Raw genomic sequence first — 21,383 nt, 5'->3', positions numbered from 1 at the left:
CGCCTGTTTCACGATGTCGAAAGAAAAATGAGTAACAAATTTGTATGACAACTATTCGAAAGAATTTTAAAAACAGAGTGGTTTTCATAAAAATTTGTTCGACTAATTTTTTCTTTCGACATCTTGAAACATGCAGTAAGTGGATGAAGAATCGATAGTGGACTAAATGTGAATAAGACTGAACTTATTTTCAACGAAATGCAAGATTCCAATCGTTACGCAAACTCGATTGAACGGTATTAAACATCACTTTCGAACAGTGCAAAATATTTGGGTATCATTCAAGGCAGGAAACTGTCTTGGAAACCCAACGCTCTTGCAAGAACATCATTCGCTATGCCAGCTATGTATGTCTGCAGGAAGGCAAGAGGCACGAGATGGTGTATGAGACACAGTGTCTGTCTGGTGGGGGCAATTGAAGGTCTCAAACTACATACTCTTTGAGAGGGTATTAAGGAGAACACCACTGATAACAGGAGCTCTGCGTACGACTTCAACTCAACGCTGCTCACCTGAATACCGGTAGATCTAATGACCAGAAATCTGGCATTGTACATGACCTTTAGGCTTAAAGCGTTTGACGCATGGAGACTTACATCGCATCATACACCAGCATTATTGAAAGTATACAGAACCTTCTTGATCACATTGACTACTGCACTCCAAGATCCTTCTTCTCGAGGCACTTCGGGTTTTAGATTCCAGACAACACGGGATTAAATAATGATATCTCCACAAACACGTCCAACAAATGGTTACTGAGACCAAATATGAAAATCGAATGTCATGGTGTCTTTGAATCCGTTAAAGTACTGGTATTTCTAAATCTTCTCTTCGATTTGTTCTGCAACCATTCAAACACTACTTCTATCAATTTACCCGCATCTCTCTTTGTCTTTACCTCTCACTTTATTCCTTCCCTTTTCGTGTAACGCAAAGAGAGCAACCTAATGGACCCCAAGTGAGATTTGCAAATTGGACGACTACCGACATGGTATTTCCAAATCTCGATTATTTCTGCAATCTTTTAAACACTACTTCTATGCTGGACTATCAATTTTCGTTACCTTTCTATTTATTCCTTTTCTTTTCGGGTAATACAATGGGAGTAACCAAATGCACCCTAGTAAGCTGTGCTAAAACTAAAAAGGCGAATAACTTAGAAACTAAGGCAAAGTCTCTAAGCGAGGAATCTTGAAGTTTATTAGACATTTCGTTAAGCTTAATTCCATTTATTTTTGAAACTGAAACTTTTTTCTTAAGAAAATTTACGTACATATTTGTAAGTTTCTTCTAAAATCTAAATTATTAAAATGTTTCTTTGTTTGTACTTGTTTGGTCAATTTGACTCCTACTTCTAATACGAAAAATCAATATTTACTTTTAAATAATATTAATTATTAAAATGAAATTGGAGCATTTCAACAAATAAACAGCAATTGTTTCAATTTAAATATTTACTTTATCAAACACTCTAAAAGTACTCGAATTTTGTTTGTAAATCTTGATGGCAATTAAATAAACAAAGAAAATTTGAAATGTTTAAGAAAATGTAATATGAGTGCAATACCATAAACTACATCTTAGAGCTCAATAAGGTTAAAAAACCTTATAAGAATTAAAAACAAATAATTCTCCAAACACAAATGCTGTGAAAACGTGCAGTCAATGCACTTGAGAAGATTTTTTTTTTAACAAAAAAAAAAAAACAAAAATAAATATATAAAAACATATTTCTTACTGTGAGCACCAAACACTTAAAAAGATAAAAAGGTGTAAATTTATAGATCTGGTACAGTATAAAATTAAAGAGCTATAACTCTAAGTATGTGTGCACTTTTGTTGAAAACTGATAATGTATAATTCTGGCAGCTTTGCTTTGAATAAAGTGTTAATTGAGAGAGGAAACATGTTCCAGAATTAATTGATTTGAATTCAACACAATTGATTAGAAAAGTCTGAAAAAGTCATTGAAGGCTACACAAAAATAAACTTATATTGTATTCGTTGAAATTTTGGTTAATTTAGCGCGTGTCTACTAATGATTTACCTGTATTAGGTCTTAAAATTAGTATAGATTAAGGCTACAATTGTTTAGCTAAAAGACCAATCTAATATTAACAAAGACACTCTATTGTTATTTAACTCTCCTTATAGAAACAGCCAAACATTTCCTTATTACCTAGTAAGACTATCAAAAAATCGCAAACAAAAAAACTTTAAAATACAAAATCAATTCAATTTATAGGTAATTGAACCATCATCATCGTCGCACCCCCTGCACAGCATCATTAGACAACCCAAAGATTCAACCAACTTTGCCTTTTGCCACACCAAACCGCAAAGACAAATACACCAAAACACTTTAGTGGCAAGTGATCTATTGCCTGAATGAAAAGAGGTGGAGACAATAATAGAGGAGAGTAAGAAATTTAAAGGCAAAACTTTATTTATTGCAGCGAAAATTAACTATCAGCTTGACAGTCATTTAGGCTGCATGAACCAACCAACCAAAATAATAGTGGTCTTTAGGTATTTTTGAGGAAATGGTGCATTAAACAGTCAATAATGGAAAAATAAATTTGTTAATAAAAAAAATAAATAATAATCATTATCGTCATACTAAAACTAAAAGGAATATAGGAATTATATAAAAAAAAAATGTCCAACAAAAAAAAATAATACACAGATGCCCACACCTTGTATTATTTTAATAAATTTAATATAAATTAACCCATTAGAGATCGTTAAGGAATTGAATTCAAAAATTGTTTTTTTTTTCATGCCAAAACCAAACAGATGCTAATAAGCGCACAAAAAATTCGAAACTAACCCAAACATTTTTAATAAACAAGTTCATTTCATGTGATTATTCACAATAGTCCATGGATCAATACACTGGTTTGGTGGTAGAGAGCCATCCTGAATATCTATGTTTCTCGGAATTCAATCAAGTCATACAAGGTTGGCTACCGATTCGAAACGGTTAAAAGGTAACGGTAACGCTAATTTAGATTATTTCGGTAACGAAAGCTTAACAGTTTAGGTATTTTAATGATATCGATAATTGCGATCTGACTTAAGTTATTAATAAAGTGAACGAACATTAAAAGCAAGCTGCTATAAGTGGTATTATTTTGCATTTTAAATTCTGTAAATTTTAAAATTTAAATTATTTACAAAATGGCGGTAACGGTAATTACGATTATATCGGTAACGGTGATTGCAGTTACTTCGGTAACGGTAGCTTAACAGTAAAAGTAGTCGAGTTGATAGGGTATTTTAGGGGTATCTTAGCGGCCCCTACGGTTGCCAACCTTGATGTCATGTTTCCATTTACAACGAATTTCGTGAAGTTCATCTAAAGTCGGTGATGTGCGGAAGCTAGAGTCTGACCAAAACTGTTTTTTTCCAGACCTAACCGTACCTAAAAAAAATCAATACTCGGTCTTATCCAAAACTAACTGAAAACTGTTAAATATACTACAATTTTCATTTCAATATTATAGTGTAATGATTCACAATAGTATCTGAAAAGGTGGTAGATCAGCACCCTGGATCACATTATTTCACTTACTTTTTCATTATTATTATTATAGTATTTTATTCGTATTTGGAAATTTTTTCCTGGAAATCAAGTGAGGCTAGAGGGAGTAGGGTTTGTGGACGTCTTCCGCCGGGAAGACATATTCTGAAAGTCCGTTCCACATACGAATGGAAATAAGTTCGTCTAAAAATGTCTTAAGAAACCCAAGCTCTTAAATGTTTTCTTCTCAAAATCGAAAATATGGCGTTTCCAAAGTAGCATTCTATTTTCGTAACAATAATCGAATGGATATCTGAACTTCCAAGATCCACATCACCCACACAAAGACATGGTTTGAAGTCCATCCAATCCAGTTAAATTCATTTGGATATCGCTGTGAGAAAACGATAATTCTCGGCTTCCATACGCAATCTCCAGAGTCTAATCTCAGAAGAATATAGTCAAATGAAAACTATTGACGAATGTTACTGGCTTCCGCAAAAGATATGGAAGTTTGGATTGGAAGATCATGTCGTTTACTATTCCTTCAGGATAAATAAAAAACAAAGCTGAATGAACTGAGCCTTAGGGAACTCGTGAAGGAAATAAAACTTGGAAACCGACTTATCAATCTGAGGATTGTTGGTTCGATTCCCGCCAAACACTCTGGATGTGTCTGCAGACAGAAATAAAAACGATATCAGATTTGAAAACCGTCCATCGCATCATTCTCGGCCAATTGCCATAGAAATGTCCAATGAGACTATATCGCTCTCCGACAAGAAATGTATTTCCTGTCAATTGAATGCAATACATAATTGACAAGTCATGAACTTTGTTCAGAGAGTGCAGCATAAATTAAACCTTCTAACAATGAGAAATATATGCCAGCACGACATGAAAGTTTATGCGAAACATTTTCAAACTTAAGGAACCTAAAACAATTGTGGGAACAACATCCTGACCTGAGGATTTCTGAAAGTAAGAAGCATAAGGGTATGGGTATTTCAAACTAGGCAAAATCAATAACAGTTGTTTCCGGACGAACAATCTCCCATCTCTTCGGAAAAGCCATTCATGTTTTCATTGTGCTGTATTACAGCAACGTATAATGAACAATTTTGTAGGTACATCATCATTTCCTTGCCAAAAGGTTTTGGAGAAATGAAAGCGGAAGTCGTGGAAGACGATTCATTCTCCAACAGCAAAATGTTTGCTCAAACAGGTCAGATCAAGAATGAGACTTATTGCTTAGCAATACATATAATATAATTAATGGGTCATCCATTTGGCAGTACATGGATTTTTTAATTTCATTAAGACTGTTTCTGTTAACATTTTTCGATGACTCAAGTAGTGTGTATTGTATAAACATAGTTTTTGTCGGTAAAAGTACTTTGAATATTGGTTCCTGGACAAGTGTATCTCTATGGAAATATGTTTGGAAACAATTTCAATACAAACATTCGATTTTACTTGTTATTATTTCTCCATTTTCTTGGATCGTTTTTATACCAAGTCTTAATAATCCCAACTATACTGTATTCCGTAAGTATAGATGTTTGTTAAATATATAATGGGTTAAAACTATTGATTATTATGCAAATTCTATTTACCTCTAAGGTTTAATAACTAATTTAAAGTTTGATTGTAACAGGAAATGAAAATGAAAATGAAAAATATCTAAAAATGTCACACTTTTGAAATTGTTTACAAATTTATATAAAAAATATTACTTACAACTGAAATCCTTAAAATATCAGATAAAAAGTTTAAGACACTTACCTAAAACGAGAAATAAATAGAAAATAAAAATAGTTAATAAATAAAATTGAATCAAAAGATAACAAACATACATATAAAATAAATGTAGGATGTAAATTTCAACAGCTAAAACACTCATAATTTTCTTATTTAGCTACCAAATAAAGTTGTTACATTTCAAAGCAAATTTGAAATAATTATTTGACATAAGGAAATTGTCTAAATGTTTGACAAGTACCATTCATTCATTCAATCTTTCATTTATGGACTCTTGTGTGTTGTACATTTGGTTGTTTTGGACATACGATATCTTAATTATTTATGGCAATTTTGTTTGTTTCTCCCATTCATTCATTCCAAATTAATATAAATATGTAGTATCGTTTTACAAACATCTATTGAATATAAAATATCAAACATCGCTTTATTATGTGTCACCAACATTTATCGTAGCATTAAAGACAAAAAAAAATAAAATAAAAAAAATCATCCATCTAACCGACCGACCAACCAGCCAATTATTATTTTAAACTTGATCTCTGAGCTCTTGTCTGCGGGACTTATGTAAAACTTCCGTTGATGCCATTAATTAATGCCACATATAAATAATGAAACAAACGTATGAAACATCAGAAATTCATAACAGGCACTAGTAGTGGCTGCTGCTGCATTTTTTTTTGTTCAGCTGTAAAATGTGATGAGATCTTCCTTATTTTATTTAAACATTAAACTAATTTGTTTCATAGTGTTTTCTTTGTGTGTAAAATTAAAAATACACAAAAAATAATAATAATAATAATAACAACAACAATAGTGACAGCAATAACAACTGCAACAATAACGGCTACATTAACCACAATGTCAATTTAATTTGCACACAAGTTGGGGATAAATGTGTTGCAAAGTGTTAAAAGAATGAATTGATGAAAATATTCATAAACAATTTTTATAATTATAAAAGGTTTATAACACAAAATTTCCAGACAAAATTATATACCCTTCACCAAATTATACTTTAAATTTTAAGGTACAAAAACTTTTTTGGTTACATTTTTCTGTTTAAAAAATATTTTTCCTGATTTTGATCCATTGTAGGTCCGAAATACTATGGCGTTATATACATCGTTAGAAAGGTCTTTGAAATATCTATCATTGGATATCCATATTGTCTATAATGACTTAGAGGCTAGTGACTTAGAGGCGCATCTGAGAGTAGAATATACTAAAAATATTTACTCTCTACATTTTATGACTGACATAACAACAAAATACATTGATTTACATCAGAGATATCCAAAGCTAAAACTGTATTTTTTAGGCTTTATTTTTAAGGCTTTATTTGTTAATAATAATCAAGTCATCAATCTTAATCAAATTGTCGGCGACATATTATCATAGATCATTAATGGAGAGTTCGATATTAATCATTTTCGACAAATTTATACATTTTTAAAATATTATATTTTATTACTTTGTTTTGATTAAAATCATTTTAAATCTGAAAGAAATGTTCACAGAAGTAAATTGAGGTAAAACAAGTAAGAGAGCTATATTCGACTGTGCCGAATCGGACATTGCTATATCGATTCCGCTATCTATAACGATCCAGAATATATATACTTTATGGGGTCGCAAATGAAAAATGTGGAAATATTTACTCAAAAAAGCGTAACTACTTTTCTTAACAGAAATTTGTTTAACGTTATTTACTCTTACAAGGGTTTTGTATGATCAAACATCATCAACATTAACATATATTTTATATAGCGGTTACATCTTCTTCGTGAAATATTTGCCATGTCTAATATTGAGGTTTTTGACAACAGACTTAGGAGGATTTTAGTCTCTCAGTAACGCTTCTATGTATATTTTATTCTATGGCCTTTAGTCTTTTAATGATGATTTCAATTTCAACCATGAATAATTCTGTCGAATATTCAACTATTTACATCTATTTATGACGGACCATTCTGGATTTTCTGAAGCATTTTTACACGAGAGAATACGAATATTCGAACGTTTGAGTTTTCCTTTTATTTTTGGGGATTCAATATCGAATAAGAAAAAGACATTTATTTCAATAACGAATGCGAGTATTATACCCCTGGTTGTCGTTCGCTCTTTGTTCTAAGGTCTAGAAGAAAACCTCAAAATCTGTTGTAATGCCAGAAAATATGATGTTTATGCTAGAACTGAAATATCAAGATCTTCAAATGATCGTCATATACAATTAATTTGGCCACTGTGGATATCGCTCTAAAAGAATGATATTGGAGGATTGGAGAATGAAGGCCGATCAGAGACTGAAGTGTATGAGGCAGTAGGCATCAAAACTTAGCAGGTAATGCGATTACACACATTTGACCATAAGAGCAACCGTATAACCAATTCAAAGAAGTGCTTAGCAATGTTTGGCGAAATCCAAAGAAATCTGGATACATGACAACTAGAGGCCAAGATCCCTCAAATCAATCGACATTTTGTTTTCTTTTTTTTTTGTAATAAATATTTTATTTATTTATCTTCAATTTATATAACCAAGCCTTAGGGCCATTAATGGCTAATAAAAGCTACTAAATTAAATATATTAACATTTAACAAAAATAGTATACAGACTTTTCTAGACGAAGAAATTTGTTGGATAGATTCTATATTTATTTAAAGCAAAACCCACCGCATTCGGCAAAGAATAAAGTGGTTATCCAGCACGGCAACACATCGGTGCATAAGTGTCATGGCAAAATACCATAAATTGGTCTATATTCGGCTCATTTCGCCCCCACCTAATTCCAAACCTGAAGAAGTGGTTCGTCGATAAGAGATTTGGGTAAAATGCACAAAATAAACGTCTATTTTGAGGACTATGGGAAAACCTAACATTTGGAAGGGAAAAACAAACTATAGAAAAGCTAAAATGAGATTTGTTGAGAAATAAAACACTTATGCCGAAAATTATTTGTTATTGCTTAACTAACGCAATATTTCCATAGCTTTTTTTTTCAAATTTAATTTTAGATTTGATATCAAATTGAGAAAATACCATTTTTTCCTTTTGCAAATCAAATCTTTGCGTATCGTGTATTTTTGAAAAGTTTGAGCTTTGAAAATAATAGCTTTTTCTAATTCTCTAAAAACAGATGAGTTTGACTTTATGTTTAAAAGTTGATTCATTTTTAAATAGTTACTAAATATAATTCTTAAAAGTCATGCTTGACTTTAGAATTTATTTATTTTTAAACGTTTCTTGAATTCACATTTCATTTTAGATTTCAGAATCAAAAAAATTAATGATCAATATTTATTCTCAAACATTAACCTTGAAATGAATTAAAATGTGGCATTATAAACTCTCGTTTCGGTTAGAAAAACCTCTTAGTTTAGATTTACTGAAGAATTCTGATGGGTAGTTGTTGTAACAGCTGAAACTATAATTTTTAAACTGGATTCCTTACATGAAATCTAAGAAATTGTGATAATTCAAAGGGATGATTACATGGCACTGGACATATTAGTATGTTGGGCATTAAGCCCAACTGAACGCAATCTTCCGGACAAGTACGATATTCATATGGTACCATAAAGAGAATACAAGCTAAATGTTCTCAAACTAAAATTAGTTCCTTTAGTCGACATATCGAGCCCTTAGCGCCAAATTATCGTAAGCGACAAAACGCAAATTTTACAGGAGAAGGTTTTTTCGATTATTTTGAAATTTATACATAGAATTAAAAATGTTATGATGCGATATAATATAATTTCGTTCAAGCTATTTGTCTATTTTTCAAAAATATTTATAACCTTTGACAATTAAAAATTCATGGAATACTTTATTGAAAAATATGACAAAAAATGTTTTTTATTGAATTTTTGCATAGATACAAATTTTTCGAATTGAAATGAAATTGTTATTTATGAATAGTTTTTAATGAAATTTCACAGTTATGTAAAATTTTCTATTCAAAATGGAAAAATAAAAACGAATTTTGAAATTTATTATCAGCAATCCCGCAATTCTCAAAAAAGTGTTGAATAATCCCAAAAATGGAAATTATTTGTTTTTTGGCTATAATATCCATACCAGCGTCGGAGTTATCGGAACCCTTTACAAATAATTAAAAATCGGTTATTATATTTTGATATCGAATATGCAATTTGAGAATTTAATTTTACATAAAAAATAGATGTTTTTTTAATGGACCTGGTCCCTTTTTTTTCATTTAAAATATTTTATGAAAACTTTCAGAAAGTGTAAATTCCTTATACATCCTCTTAGAAATTTTTTGTGATAACTTAAAAAGAAAAACAGTTCTTTTTTCCCGAAAAACTAGCGAAAAATCGGCTTTTTAAAATTTTTTAAATTCAAATGCATATAACGTTGGACTTAGTCATTATTTTTAAACAGTTCTTTTTCTGTTTGACACATACATATGTTGTTAGTCCAATGAAGAAAATCGGAAAATATTTGGATACGCTGTTATCAAAAAACTGGAGTAGGTTGGGTAGTATATTGAACATTTAATTTTCAAATGCGAATATCTCCTAAGCTATAAGAGATAATTGATAGCTACGACTAGGTCTTTTGTAGCTCTCGCAACACAAATGAAATCGGAACACAAACGAAGAAATAGGATTGTTTTAAAAATGTAACATATCCGAGGTCCTGCTTTGAAGACCCTTGGTCGCGCCCCTGGTGGGCCCATGAGGTACACAATCAGAACTTAAACTCGACAGCACTTCTTCTTTTTTGCGCATGTGAAATTTCATTCAAACCAATTTAACCATTTAGAAGCTACAGATTTATTTCCTTCTTTTTTTCTATACCACTATGTGTCGCTTACGATAAAATTCGTTTACTGTAAAATGTAAACATTGACTTACGATAAAATCTTACCCCCTATAATTTTGAAGTTATTAACAAATTTGATATTCTGAGAACGCTAAAACATCAGTCGGTTCATAAAATATTAATTTTTGCAATAAAAAAAATTTAGAAAATGTCGCTTACGATAATTTGGCGCTAAGGGCTCGATATAATCTGTTAATTTAATAATTTATATTAACTTTAATGGTAGTCGTGTTGTTTATGTGTTGGCTATAAGTGCCGACCACTGTTTTAATCATATCAATCAATACTTTTAGATCTCTCTACAAGTCCAAACAGTGCCACATATAGTTGCTGCAGTAGTTTTTAAAATAAAAAAACACTTGTGATTATTTCTGCATGGGACATCGAGTGTAATAATGATGATGTTGATATTGTCGACAACGACAATGGATTGGTCGCTCTCAATCCAGTCCACTCTAGTCCGCAATACATTTCGATAGTTTTAATATTCAAGATATAAATTTATTAAAACAACAACAACAACAATAATGATATTTAATTTTCCATATCTGTCTGTTACGTACTAGAGTAGATGTAAGGAGTGAGATCGAAAAATTCTTAACACACGTTTTTCATTACATTTTTTAACCCAAGTATTATTTGAATTTTTTTTTGATCAAGTTACCTTTGAAAAACATGTCAGTTATTATGTGTAATGTCAATTATATTAATTTTTTTGTTAATCTGATTAAAATGAGTGACCAGAAAAAAGTGCGTACTGAAATTATTAAATATTTTCAACAAAACCCAACTTGGTCTTACAAAAAGTTGGCCAAGCATACAAAGGTCTGCCGTCAAACTGTTTCCAATGTTATTAAACAGTACCGGGAGAACTTGTCAGTTGATAGAAAACCTGGTTCAGGTAGAAGGAATGGTCCACATGATGTTTCTAAAGCCAAAAAAATAGAACGCATTTTCAAAAGAGCTCCCAACACATCCGGTAGGAAAGCAGCCCGGATGTAGTCCGAGCTCAGTGCTCGGACTATTTGGTACGAAAAGTTAAAGCTAATGCAGGTTTAAAAACATACAAGGCTCAAAAAGTTCCTGACAGGAACGCTACTAAAAATTTAGAGGCCAAAAACAGAGCACGGAAATTGAAGTCAAGTTTTATAAAAAAATATTCTTGCTGCATAATGGATGACGAAACGTATGTTCTGGCAGATTTTTCGCAACTTCCAGGTCAAAAATTTTATGTTGCTGATGCTCGAGGGAATGTTGAAGAAAAGTTTAGGACCCAAAAGCAGACAAAATTTCCCAGAAAGTTCTTGGTATGGCAAGCAATATGCAGTTGCGGCAAAAGAAGCCACTCATTTGTTACAACGGGCTCTATAAATACCGAAATTTACATCAAGGAATGTTTACAAAAAAGGCTGCTTCCATTCATAAGACTTCATAATGTGTCCACTTATTTTTGGCCTGACTTGGCATCCTGTCACTATGGCAAACAAGCCCTTGAGTGGTACAAGAACAATAATGTGGTATTTGTACCAAGAGAGGCAAATCCTCCAAACTGCCCGGAGCTAAGGCCAGTGGAGAGATATTGGGCTCTTGTTAAAAGAGAATTGAAGAGTACAAAAAAGGTGTCCAAAAGTGTGGTAGATTTTAAACGGAGATGGACTACATGTTCGAGCAAAGTGACAGAAAGCACTATAAAAACGTTAATGGAAGGGTTTCCGAAAAAGGTTCAAAATTTCATCACTAGTGATTAAAACTAAAAAAATAATTTTTTTTGTAAATTGTAATAATAATTTCAATCAAATAAAAAAAAAATTAAAGCTGTAAGTTTAGTGGTTTCTTTTTTATAAACATATATGTATGTTAAGAATTTTTCGATCTCACTCCTTATTCGTTTAATCAACACACTTTTTACACATGAACTGACAGACAGACAGACGGACGGACGGACATGTAAACGGATAAAAACACACACTTTCATTTATATAAAATACAAATGTCAATACTTATTTATAAGTGAACAATATTTTAAAAGATACGAAACAAAAATGTTTCTTTAATAAAATCAACATTTCAATTTTATTTATTAACAATTCATGCCACTAAATTGCAGTTTATTTACTGCAACTGACAAACTTTGTACTTTTTTTCCCCACTTTATTATTATTTAATTTTGCATCTAAATGCATCCATCTCCTGTTTCTTCGTATCCAGTCCGAAAAGGCACACACAGGTTTATATTCAAATTGTAAATAAAATGTCACTGTATGTTTCCATGTCGTACATAGATACTGCTCCGTCCGTTCGCCTGTCTGTCTGTATGTATGGCTTTGTTGTATTTTGTTTATTTGCCTGTTGCGAGTTGTTTGTTGTTGTTAGTTGTTGGTGTTTTTGTCTATTATGGCGGTACTAGTTGATTAATGACGTCTTCTCGATAGCTGTCACAGTGACAGCTATTACGCTTTTGTGCATTTTAATTTAAATCGTAAGCAGTTTATACATTTTATTTTATTCACAAAATCTTTTCAGTTTTCATTACGAACTTTATAATCGCACATACATATACATACATACGTTGGACGTCGGGTAATGTAACATGTTTAAAAAAAAAAACGCAAAATGACTACTTCTCTTTGCACTCACTACGAATCAAGTTGTGGATGTGTTTTTCCTCTTTATTAGACATTTGAATACACCATTTCTAAGCTTGTTTACACCTGAAAATATTTTGGAATGTGTTCCAGGTGCTTAAGTTCTGGAACTAGTGTAATCAGGGGAGTCACTTTAAATTCCGTAATAGAATTCTAGTGGTTCAGTTGCTACGCGCTTCAAGCTGGGAAAGTCTATAAGATAGATCACATGTAGGGTTCCCAATCAGAAAACTCTTTTTTTTATAAAAAAAAATCTCTGTCTATTCTTGAAAGTTAAAAATATTTGTTTTAAAGTTGATTGCAAAAAGTGAGAAAATAGCCCTAAAACCGTTGTAAAGAAGGCAACCAATACCGATTTAATATTGGGTGTATGACTTTAAAATGCGGGATTTACAATAGATGGCGTTTCTTCTGAATGCGGTTTTTGTTTTTAATAATTTATATGCCACTTCGAAGTTTACATATCTGTCATTTATTCTGAGTAAGTTATTGAACATTATAACTTATAACTTAAAGAAGTAAAGATAGTTTGGCTTTACTTCTTTAATTTGAAAAAAAGTGCAGCTGAAGTACACCAATTGCTCACCGAAGCTTCTGGCGAATGTGTTTCATCGGTTTCAACGTGCGAGAGATGGTTTTTGCGGTTTAGAAGTAAGTGGTGATTTTGAAACGGAAGACAAAGATCGCTCAAGGCAGACAAAAAAGTTTGAAAACCAATAATTGGAGGCATTACTCCATGAAGATTATTGTCAAACTCAACAAGAGCTTGCAAAAGCATTGGAAGCTACTCATGCAGCAGGATTCATCCAAAAGCAAGGAAATTGGGTACCATACGTACTCCGAAATGATCCATCACGATAAACCGAAGCGTAAGAGATCGTATGTTAAGCCGGGCCAACCAGCCGAATCGATACCGAAGCGAAATATCCATGAAGCTAAGGTAATACTCAGAATTTGGTGATAGCAAAAGGGTCCTATCTATTATGAGCTGCTGAAATCTGATCAGATCAACACAGGGAACCTGTACCGATCACAACTGATTCTTTTGAAGCGATCATTGGCCGAAATATTAATATTTCATCATGAAAACGCTCGGTCACATGTTGCAATACCTGTTAAAAACTAATTAGAATGAAGTAGTTGGGAAATTTTTCCTCAATTCCAAATTGGAAATGGTGTTTAGATTCATAACTCTTTGCTTTAGTTTTTTTTTTTTATTTTTTCTAATAAAATTTGCATAATCTTCATCACATCATCAAAAATGCATAATGAAAACTTTTCCTGATTTAATAAAATTTTCTTATATGGTGACAATTTGTTGGCCGGTTAAGGCGTGATTTGTGACTAGTAATTTGGTATACAAATACAAAACGAAAACAATAATAATCAATAAAATTTATGAGTTGGAAATAAAAGCACATATTAAGAATTTAAATCATTAACAATAAATCACTGCAAGTTCAAGACCCTAATAAACAAAGTTATAATTGCTGATATCAAAGAAATAGAAATAAAAAGTCTGAAACAAAATTATGACACAATTTATGACATACTTGCACAACAAATCGTAACTATATCAATTACATTATTTTTAAGAAAAATCATAAAAATAATATAAAAACAGAGATATATATGAAGTAAAATGAAAGTTTAACACATTTACTGTGTAGCTGATTGCAACAGAAATTAAAGTGAAATTCATAAATTGAAAAATAAAGAGAGATGTAAAATAAAATAAAGTAAAATGTGTTTATTTTCACACTGAATATTAACAACAAACAAACAAACCAACAATGCAATATGAAAAATAGTTGTCACAGGTCAATACATGCCCGGCCGGCCATAAATGAAACGAAGCCGATGAAGAAAAACTTTATTTACAAATGCTCTTGACTAAACTGGACTTTCGACTGGCAGAGTGTTTGCATACACTTGGTCTTAATGGAAAATGATAAAGAAATAAAAAAAATCCATAAACAGCTTAAGGTTAGTTACACTTTCTCGCTGTCTGCCTGCGGACTCACTCACTGATTCAGCTCTTAATGGAATGACAAGAATGACATGACCACATACAATTAAATTAAGAAGACAAAGATGATCAAAAGAATAATGACACAAAATGAATTGGAATGACCTCCATTTGGTTAATGAATACGGCACAAAAACTGCTTATGCGTTTTTAAACTCCTTAAGAATATTCAATTTTCTTAATGTCATAACAAATAATGTTGGAAAAAACCTAATCATACAAAAAACACACTAATTAAAAGTATTGAAAAACAAGAACATTATATTCATACATTAGAACGAAATAATCTAAGCATACATATTTCAAAAAGAGTTTGGAAATACCTTATCTTTGGAATTTAATATTCTGGATAAATATATGGAGAGAAAGGGGAATCATGAATATGGAAGAATACACGAAAGGTAATCTGAGGTTATCTGCCAATATATTTTTTCTTAGTTTTAACAAATTATGTAAGTTTAGCTTTACTTCTTTAATTTAAAACAAGTAAGAGAGCTATATTCGGCTGTGCCGAATCTTATATACCCTTCACCAAATTATACTTAAAAATATTTATTTAAACAAAATCAAAATTTTTTTAAAAATATTTTTTTTTCCAAATTGTTTTTTAATTTTTTTTAAAAAAAAGTTTTTTTTAAATTTCTTTAATTAATTTTTTTGGAAAAAGAATTTATGACAAAAAAAATTTTTGATGAAAAAAAAATTCGAGTTAAAAAATATTTTTTTCCGATTTTGACCCATTGTATGTCCAACTTACTATGGTCTTATATACGTCGTTGCAAAGGTCTTTGAAATATCTATCATAAGATATCCATATTGTCTATATTAATTAGTTAGTAATCCAGATATAGGTCAAAAATAGGTGAAAAATCGAGGTTGCCCTAGTTTTTTCCTTATATCTCAGCCATTTGTGGACCGATTTTCTCGATTTTAAATAGCGACCGAGCCGGAAGAATTTCGGAGATATTGATGTATGAATCGTGTGTGTAAGTTATTTGGGGGCTTCGGAAAGTTGATTTCAACACACAGACAGACGGACATGGCTATATCGATTCCGCTATCTATAACGATCCAGAATATATATACACCCCTATCGCGAATCAATATTTCACATGAAATATGTTCCCTTTTCCTTTTTTCGTTCATCAACTTCACGTGAAAAAATTCCACATTTTTGTTGTCAAACTCAACAAAAGCTTGTATAATCATTCGAAGCTGCTCAAGCAGTAATTTCAAAACTTTTCGAGAAGCAGGATTCATTCAGGGAAATTGGGTATCATTGAAGCAGAGATACCTTCAAAGACGATTTTGCATGTCCGAAATTATGTTTGAACGCTATAAAAGAAAATAATTCTTGCACCGAATCATTACTTTCGACGAAAAATGGATCTGTCTTCAATTCTCAGTGATTGAATATTATTTTATGCTTCGAAAATGTCGAATTTTATACCAAAGAATAATCATATGCGGGAAGGTTTGCTTTACTTCTGTAATTTGAAAAAAAGTTCCACTGAAGCACACCGATTGTTCACCAACGCTTATGGTGAATGTGTTTCATCGGTTTCAACGTGCGAGAGATGGTTTGTTCGGTTCAGAAGGAGTGATTTTGACACGGACGAAGATCGCCCAGGCCGGTCAATAAAGTTTGAAGGCCAATAATTGGAGACATTACACCATAAAGATTGTGGTCAAAATCAACAAGAATTTGCAAAATATTTGAAAGTTGCAATTTCAAAACGTTTGCGAGCAGCAGGAATCATTCAAAAGCAGAGAAATTGGGTACCATTCGAATTGAAATACGATTTTGCACAGAATAATTACTTGCGATGAAAAATGGATAACCCGAAGCGTAAGGCCGAGACCACACAATGAGTGGCTGGCTAAGCGTCAGAACGGTGAGCGTCAAAAAACTAAACCATATGAAATACTACCGAAGTGGTCACGCAATGAGCGGAATTTCGGAGCGGCTAAACGGCATCGCTTAGTAGTATTTCATTTGCCGCTCATTTCGTGGCTTCAGCCTAAGAGATCGAATGTGAAGCCCGGCCAACCAGCCGAAACGACACCAAAGCAAAATACACATGGCGCTAAGGTAATTCTCTGTATTTGGTGGGAGCGAAATGGTCCTATTTATTATGAGCTGCTGAAATCAGACCAGATCATCACAGGGAACCTGTAACGAACGCAACTGATTCATTTGAAGCGTGTATTGGCCAAATAAGGTCCATAATATGCGACCAGACATGAAACCGTAATATTTCATCATGACAACACTCGGACACATGTTGCAATACCTGTTAAAAACAATTTAGAATGTGGTTGGGAGGTTTTGCTTCTCCTGCCTTATAGTTATGACCGTGTCCTGTCCGACTACTATTTGTTTCGATAGATGCCTAAATCTCTATCTGGGATAAACTTCACTTTGAAACAGAGTCTCCGATATTGGCTTGATTCGTTGTTGGCCTCAAAAAATGATCTTTTCTATGTTAAATTCGGAAGGACCCGAATTTAGTATATTTTAGGGTATGTTGAAAACTATACAAAAATATAAGGTCCTTATAATTTTATAGTTGAAAAAAAAATGTTGCATGTTTTTAGATGCCCCTTTTTGGGATCACATAGTAACGCTCCTGTATCGGCCGTCGTCAAAAATGAAACTGGAATACTGGTCTGCCAAGCCTAAGTCAAATTTTATGTCAATCTGATCAGCTGATTCCAAATATTTTGATTCTAGCCCACAGACGTTTATCGAAATATTTTAAATCTACTCCACTGTGCTTTGCTTCAAAGTTGAGTTGAGTTCGGCATTGCCGACATTGTTCAAAGGATACAGCAGGACATTTTAACGTTTGTTGTGACACCTAAAAATTTCAATATTTCCAATAATGTGTAAATAATTTTGTGAGACTTATGTGCTGTTTTTCTATAGCGAACGAGTGCTTTGAGTGGACGTTTTACATGTATTTTGTTTTTGTTACAATAACAAAATACATGTTAAATTTCTACTCAAAGTACTCCTTCGCTATAGAAAAACAGCACATAAAACACATTCTCAAGTCAAAATTCTTAGCTAATTTCAATTTCACTCTTCATCATACCCAGATTTTCAAATTTGTACAACTTATATTCAAACAATAATTCAAAAAACCACCAAAAATCTATACATTGCTAATCACCATCACAGGTTAGTTACCCCCGATGTCAAACTTAATAGCGCAAAATTATTCATTTCGCAACCATAAATATGCAAACATTAATTTAATATTAAGACATGGCTTTGACCATTTTGCTCTCAAAGATTCTTGACAAGCATTAACAAATGCACCAAGCCAGTCAGCCAGCCAGCAAATTACATTACGAAAAGTTTATAAAAGTTCACACAGCATATTATGTGTAATTGCAACAACTATATATAAATAAATAGATAATTTAAATATTGCAAAAAGTGACCCCAACACACAAAGATGTGAGAAACAAACAAATAAGCCGGAAAATATAAATTGTTGAAATTAATATTGTTGATAGAAATTAATCAAAAAGAATGCGACTCATACAAAACCTCAGCCATGTGACACAGATCAAACGAAATAGTCTCAAATGAAGCCAACAATCCAACTATAAAAACAAATTTGTGTATGTACAATATATATGTATATAGTAGTAATACATACAACAAATAATCTGTCATCTGTCATTCGCTGAGTACAACTAATAAAAATATACATTTTACAAAAAGTTAAAGAAATAAATAAACATTTCTCGTTAAATTGTTAAAATATCGTATAACAACAAAACTGTAAACTAAAAGCACTTAAAATGACATACATTTTCATATAATTTGTGTGTTTGCAAATAGCAAGCGATCGCTAGAGAAGATCAACTTCAATCACACAGCCTTTATTACTAAGTTACTATCTGCAATACACTTAGATACAGTATATTATGAGTGCGTCGTTTGATTATGAGCTGGCTAATTGTCTATTGAAAGATACTTGTGGCGTCGAGTTGAAACCAAAACAAAAACAATAACGAAAATGAGTCAATGAGCCCCTCTTGTGATAAAGAAAAATGTGCTTCTGCTACATTTAACCCTGAAGGGAGTTCAAATTTGAAATTATTTTAACACACTTTAAAGTACTTACTTAGTTTTATTTAAATGTTTTTTTAACTGTTAATAAATTGTTTTAACTAACAAAAAAACTATTTAAAGTTGAAGAAATTTTATTATTAAGGCTATTCGCAGTCTGTGGTTATAGTAAAATAAAAAATAAGACGTAAACTAACTAAACTACACTGTCAATGATTTATTTTCCTGAATGATTTTCGGAATTGGGCTATTTATGGGAGCTATGAGCTCGTTAACCTGCCAATGGTAATCTATCACCCCTATCGCGAATCCATATTTCACAGGAAATATGTTCCCTTTTCCCATTTTTCGTTCATAAACATTGTTCACGTGAAAAAATTCCCCATGTTGTGAAATTTTTAGATGGAATTTTATAAACAATAAACAGCTGTTACGAACAAAATCAACTATTGTGAATGAAAAGTTCAGGAGAATATCACGATAGCAATTTTCCCTTCGAGGGAAATGGATATTTCATGGGAACATAAATTTCACATGTTGTTCACGATAGGGGTGTATATGTCTGTGAGACCAGGTGTGTTAAAAAAAATCTAATAAATTTATTCTCCGTTATTGTTTTTAAAAAATTTTATGAATTTTAAAATTGAAGGAAAAGATCTAAAATTGATTTAATATCTTTGTTTTATTTTCAAATTTAAAAGAAAAGTTAACTATTAGTGCATTAGACCGGGGTCACCATTTATGAAAGTAAAATTTGCGTCCCCATTGGCGGGTTAAAGTGATTTTCGGAAGTGGGCTATATCATCATAAAATTAGGTGACATGACTTCCGTGTATATATTGGATGTAAGACTTAAAAATGCGGGATTTACAATAGATAGGGTATCTTTTGAACGCGGTTTTTTTGTTTTTAATAACATATATCTCATTTTGAAGGGTACATATCTGTCATTTATTCTCACTTAGTTATTGAACATTATTTTGCCTCGAAAATGTCAAATTTTGTACCAACGAATCGTCATATGCGGGAAGTTTAGCTTTACTTCTTTAATTTGAAAAAAGTGCCTCTGAAGTACACCGATTGCTCACCAAAGCTTATCTTTAATGAGTTCCATCGGTTTCAACTCGCATGGAGAGATGGTTTGTGCGTTTCAAAAGTGGTGATTTTAACACGGAAGACAAAGATCACCCATGCCAGCCAAAAAAGTTTGAAGACCAAGAATTGGAGGCATTACTTCATCAGGATTGTTGTAAAACTCAACAAGAGCTTGCAAAATCATTAGGAGATATTCAAGCAGCAATTTGAAAACGTTTGTGAACAACAGGATTAATCCTAAAGCAGGGAAAGTACGTATCATGCGAACTGAAGGCGAGAGACTTTGAAATACGATTTTGTATGTCCGAAATGATACTTGAACGCTATAAAAGAAAATCATTTTTGCACCGAATCATTACTTGGCATGAATATTCCATCATGACAGCGATTGGCCACACGTTGCAATACCTGTTAAAATCTATTTAGAAAGTCGTGGTTGAGAAGTTTTGCTCTGTCCGACTACTATTTTTTTCGATCGATACAGAACAGAGTATCCGAAATTTTCTTGATTCGTTCTTGGCTTCAAAAGATGAGCAGTTCTTATGGCTCGGAATCCATATGTTGTCAGAAAGATGGGAATAGCTCATAGTTTACAATGGCCAATACTTTGAATAAATTTATATTGTACAAATGTTTCAAAATAAAAGCTAAAAATGTAAAACATCCTGCATTTTTAAGTCATATACCCAATACTTATTTGTAAAGAAATTTGTGTAGATACCTAAATAAATTAAACATTTATGACCGATGACGTCCTATTTCGGGAGGACATAGGGTCTAAGTAAAATAATAGACCGATTTCAGCCAGTTTCGTCCTGTGGCTTTAACAAAATTCATGTGCCTAATTTGATCGAAATATCATCAAAATTTCGACCTTTAATTTGCGCACAAGGTTTACGTGGACAGTCAGCCACGCCAGACGGACGGACTAACATCGTTTAAAGAAATTCGATCATAATACTTTAATATTACTGCGAATATTTGTAGTCGTTAAAAATATCAGCACAAACTCATAATACCCTGCGCACTATGGTAGTTTAGCGTATAAAAAAGGTTTTGTTTATATTTTGTTTAAAATACATATAGATATGCTTCAGTATTTTCAATTCACAAGGTCTCCTAACATGTCATATTGTCATAATGTCCTCATATTTCACGACTCGGCGGCTCGGCTTAACCGACTCATAGGCATTCGGCACAGGTCTCTGCTGGTTGGTTACGATAACACAGTAAACATAGCATACAGAGTAGTATTATTTTAGGACATTTTTTGCTTGAAAAGCAATCAAAACCATTGCGAAATATTAGGACATTATGACAATATGACATGATAAGAGACCTTTTGAATTGATCAAATATATAATATGTCTTTGATTATAAACATAAAGATA

General features: G+C 32.1%; 1 protein-coding gene across 3 annotated transcripts in view; it reads right to left on the bottom strand.

Annotated features, from left to right (window-relative positions):
* LOC135964035 (uncharacterized) overlaps window positions 1-21,383 on the bottom strand; it is a 137,084-nt gene that overhangs the window by 81,055 nt on the left and 34,646 nt on the right. The gene's annotated exons all lie outside the window — the stretch shown is intronic.

This window comes from Calliphora vicina, chromosome 1 (assembly GCF_958450345.1).
Source record: "Calliphora vicina chromosome 1, idCalVici1.1, whole genome shotgun sequence".
NCBI classification, from domain to species: Eukaryota; Metazoa; Arthropoda; class Insecta; order Diptera; family Calliphoridae; genus Calliphora; species Calliphora vicina.
This window is presented reverse-complemented; position numbering and strand designations above follow the sequence as displayed.